Below are 5,285 nucleotides of genomic sequence, written 5' to 3' on the forward strand. Positions count from 1 at the left end.
GCAGCACTAATGACTAGTCCAGTATGAAACAAACAATAGTTGTTTTAGAAAGTGGTTTCATTACAGTAGGACAGTGGTTACCAGCTGTATGGGCACCAAAGACCTGATGTCTCTGAGCCAGAGTTTTTCAGTCCAATGAGGGGTACATTTCTGTTCTTCTGTCCCAGGGCTTCATCTATGGTTTGGTTAGTGTAAATTTCTCCCAGAGAACACTGGAATATTAATTTCCTTTGTTTCCAGCATTATTGCAATTTGACATCTTTCTGGTTTCTTAAGTATTTGGTGTGCTGCTTGGGACATGTGGATCCAGAGGCACTGAGCTGGCCTCCAACTTAACTAGAAAACTCTGCTATTCTTTTAAACTCTACATGTGCCAAATGAATAACATTTTAAAATTTATGAAAAAGCAAACCAACAAAACCCATCACCCAGTGGCTAATATTCAAACTGGAATATTAGCTGGAAATAAAGCTCTTTACTTAGTTTTTAACCCAAACTCTTATTCAAGAACAGAGATAGAGCATCAAGTTTGCCAGGAACGGAACATGAGTAAATTTGGTGTTTCGATTACTTAGAACTCCTGTTTTAAAGAAGGTATTTTGTTTTATTTCCCTTCCTTAACTTTCTAAATGGTTCCGGAGAGAGAGAGCCCTGTGAAACATAATGGACACATCCAAGGTAATTATAGAGGGAAAGGGACCCAGCCCAGCATATCCGTCTAGAAGAGGGGATGTAAAGGAGCGAAAGTTACCTTGGCCATTTTCTGTTGAAAATCCACAAAAGGAGGCTTATGTTTTGGATTTGTGTGCCCTCTTGTAGTTTATTATTTAAAAAGAATTTTTTTTTACATTTATTTATTTTTGAGAGACAGAGAGAGACAGCGTGAGCAGGGGATGGGCAGAGAGAGAGAGGGAGACACAGAATCTGAAGCAGGCTCCAGGCTCCGAACTGTCAGCACAGAGCCCGACGCGGGGCTCGAACCCACGAACCGTGAGATCATGACCTGAGCTGAAGTCGGACGCTCAACCGACTGAGCCACCCAGATGCCCCAGTGTGCCCTATTGTAGTTTATTTGTGCCCTATTGTAGTTTATTGAGCTTGCTTTCCAGAAAGTTCCATGTGCCATTGAGTTCAAGTTCTCCTTTGCTTGATGCTGGAATTGACAGTTGAAATTTGGTGCCCAAGGGTTTACCGTGCCAGGTCCAGACACGTCAGAACCCATTCTAGGAAACCACGATTCTAACATTAGGAATCAGGAGTAAACTAGACCATGAACTCCGGGAGGCCACAGGTTTTTGATGGTTTTGTTCACTGTGAACAAATAGTGCCTGGCACACAGCAGGCATTCACTGTTTTCTGAATAAATATGTCTCAAAGTCCAGAGGCAGGATTGCAGTTGGAATTGAAGAGCCAGGAGGTCACTGACAGGTGAAGATGAGAGTCTGAGGAGAAAGTGGATGAGGGACAAAGAGACACTTCAAGCATTTACTGGGGATGAATGGGGATACCTGCAGCTCGCCTGTGTGTTGTGTGACCTTGGCTCAGAGACCTGGCAGGCGCTTTCAAAGGCTAGAGGCGAGGCAGATAAAATGAATTCTTACAAATGGCAGTGAAATGGATTTTATCATGAGAATTTACACATTAGGAGTAGGCAGCACCGATATAAAGTGAAAAGGGGCTCTTTTATTTGTTTTTAAATTAAAAAGTACAAGTTTAATTCATAAACGAAGCTGGATATGCCTTTGCAGGAGCTCTGTGACATAGCTTCCCCAGGAAGAGAATGAAGAAGATGAGATTTGGGGATCTGACCCTGGCCCCATTTCTGATGAGGTTTTTACTCTCATTAGCACCTGGAAAACCCATATAAGTTATCGTTTCTTCCAGAGGTCTTCTGGTATGAATTTCTCCATTTCAACAGCTCTATTGTTAATACCTGTGCTTATGATGCCGACACGCTTCATGTTATCTGCAGTTAAAAACCTACAGTTCCAAAATACTTTCATATACACACATGTCACCCCTGAGGTAGGTATTATTCTATTTTGGCAGTCAGCAAGGATGAAAAAGGTGATGTGACTTGAGGTCTCCTTCAGAGTAATGGAGGTGTGGCTTGAATCCTAAGTCAGTATTGTTTCCACCATGCTAGCGGCCACGACACTCTCTGGTGGAGGAAGGCTCCCCCGTTAGCTCCTGAGGACCACACAGTGTAGCCTGGGTAAGACGTCCATGTGGGGCTCTGAGTCCCTTGCTGCTGTGTCAGCCGGTGAATCAGCTCTTCAGAGAATGCTCTTCTGTGATTTGAGAAATAACAACTAAGTTTTTCTCAAGGGAGCCACTCATGGGAAAGCAGGGATAGTCTAGTGACAGTTGACTACGGCCTATTAATGAATAATGACTATGGCTTCATAATGACTTGGGTGACTGAACTGCCAAGTTTAGTCTTTTTGTTTTTCTCACACCTGAGAGAAAAATGGTGGGAGATGGGCAAAATGATCCTGGCCGGCAGACCTCGGTGGGGGAGGAGGGAGGCCATTTAAGGCAGTGTATTGAGCCAGGAGCTACAGGGTCAACCTTTTCTGACAGGGGATACAGTTTTTAAAAATGTTCATGAGTGATTCATTTGACCTGCTTTCCATGATGCTTCATTGCTCCATGGTGAGGTGGAAACACAGAGGATTTTCAGAATCCCTTCAGGGGGTTAATCAGTTTCCTGAGATGTCTGAGTGCCCAGGTACCACTTTCTCCTGGGTAGATGTGACTGTACTTGGGCTCACTTTTCAACAGTCCTTTTTCTTGTGTCTGTTTTAAACCATATAGCGGGGACAAACAATCTAGTCTGATACTTTCCTGGGTATTTGATGTGCTGGTGATTGGGAGGGTGCACACTTCCCGGGGCAAGGCCAGCATTTCCTGGAGGGTGCCCGTGTCTACCCTTTGGAGCTGTGCCCAGAGATCCTATTTTCATCTGGGAACATAACATAAACATAGAGGTGCCCTGGGGCTCTGGAAACTGTGTGAGCAAAGGTACATGAGTGAGCACTCCGTGACAACTGCTCTGTAGCTGTTTCCCAGAGAATTTTGACCTGTGGTGAAAATCAATTATTGGAACTTAGACAATGACTCTTATCATGAATACCTATTGGCTTACCTAGTCTGACAAGCTCCCTGTTTTTAGGAACTGTCCTTTTCCTGCTCTGTCCATGTGGTTCAGCTGGCCATGCCCTCCTGGACATACCTGATTAACCCAGGCTTAATACCTGACTCAGTTGGACCAAGGGGCGTTTCCTGACTTTGAACCAGAGAGAATATCTGGTTTCTCTCTTTTGTAAGTGGCTGAAGCTGTAATACGGAAAGCTTAGAAGTGGTTAGCAGACCAATTGTTCCCTCCATGGAAGAAGCAGGCCATCAGCAAGAAAGATACACAGGCAGAGAAAGAACGAGAGCCTGCATGGCTTTGCAGAACCTGATTCCAGTCCTCCTGAGACCCACCCATTCTCCTATCTCTGTCTTCAGTCAGATAACCCATCATCTTTCTAGTAAAGTCCCCTTTTTTGCTTAGACCAGATTGGGTTAAGTTTCTGGCTATTGTCAACCTGGGCTTTGAGGTTGGGATGTCTTCTCATGAGAAATTAGGGGAGGAACCATAAGAGAAGGCAAGCTCCTTGAGGATAGGAGTGGGGTTCAAAGTACACCTTCACTTCAGGTTCAGAGTAACATGGCTGTGCATCCCCGAGTGTGAGATGGTGTTTGTTGGGAACCTAGTACAAGGGCGTCAGGTTAGCTCCTGGCTCCATGTAGTTGAACCTGCAGTTGAAGATGACCTCAAGTGTGTCACCTGGCAAAAAATGATGTGGAAGCAAAGTCAAAGTGTGAAAGATCTGGGCGGAGATTGCTGATTGTCCCCTAATATACACATCTCCTGCTTCCAGAACTCCTGACTTAAAGCCAATGGTATGTGAGCAGAACTGCTATATGGAAGCTTCTAAGAACCTTCTTTAAAGGGTAGGCAGCTTACACTCTTTCTCCCTTGTTTTTTGCCCCTTCTCTAGCTCTCTGGAATGTACTTGTGAGGGCCAGTGCTCTGGCTGCCACGCTGGACTGTGAGGATGAGACCAGGCCGTGAAGACGACAGAATGGTGAGCTAAATCCCTGGGAACTCGATGAGCAGCACCCCCATATCAGCCTTGTGCTGTCTCCCTCCAGAGCTTTAATTGAGACATATTTTTACCTCATTTTAGCCATCGTTCCTACCTGATGGTGGCCACTGAGCAGTGAGCACTGTCCTGCTTCCAGACATGATGGTCAGTCCATGGGAGTCATGTGTAGTAGGGGAAGCAAAATGTAATAGTGATGCTTCCTCCCAAATATGTCTTTGGCTTTTAAAGAGTATTAATGTGGGACAACAGGCTGACCATGGTCATGAATATAATGAAGCATTCTCTATTCTTTTCGTTCATTTCCTGCTTCTGCAGGGCTACTGGATGAACTTTGTAGAGTTTGGATAGCTTTAGAAAACAGCTCCTGGTGATTTTATTGACTTTGTGCCCTTAACATACACAGCCATACTTGATGCTGTTGGGATTCAGTTTTTAATGACCATGGCCCATTTTTAAAAAAGAAGGCCTTTTAGAAAAGAAGCTTTCCAGATTGCCTGGGCTTCCTGATAAATGAATCAGCACAGAGAGTGCTTACTCCATCAAGGCAACATACAACCACAGTAGAATACGGTGAAGACAACTTTAAGCTATAAAATGCTATACAAACGGAAGGTATTATTATTATCATCATCATCATTATTATTAGGGGCTCTTCTGTTCTCTTTAATATCTACTGTGGAATTATTGGTAAAATCATTCAACCGGAAAATAGGGGGTTTGATTTTTAGATGAAGGGTGATTTTCTCCCAAGGCAAGTTTGGCTCTGTTCTTCAGAGAATCCAGCTGCGTGCAAACAAACTTTACAGTTTGCCAAACATTTCCCCCTCATCTTCATTCAATCCTCCAAATAATCTTCAATCACAAAAGAAAGGAGGCTCAGAAAGCTTAAGAAGTGTGCTCAGGCCCAAGGCCCAGGGTTGGGATGGCTCTGATTCCACCTGGAGATGAAATCTGGGAAGGAGGGGGCAGGCGTGGAGCGGAAACAAGGAGACCCTGACGATGGCCCGACGAGGGACAGGAGGAGCCTGCTTTTTCATACGGGGTATAGTCCGTCCCAACAAGCCAGAATGGCCATTTCAGCTTGAAGCCACGTTTGCACGTGGTATGCCTGCCTGGACACACCCTCCC

Source organism: Acinonyx jubatus, chromosome D4, assembly GCF_027475565.1.
Source record: "Acinonyx jubatus isolate Ajub_Pintada_27869175 chromosome D4, VMU_Ajub_asm_v1.0, whole genome shotgun sequence".
NCBI lineage: Eukaryota > Metazoa > Chordata > Mammalia > Carnivora > Felidae > Acinonyx > Acinonyx jubatus.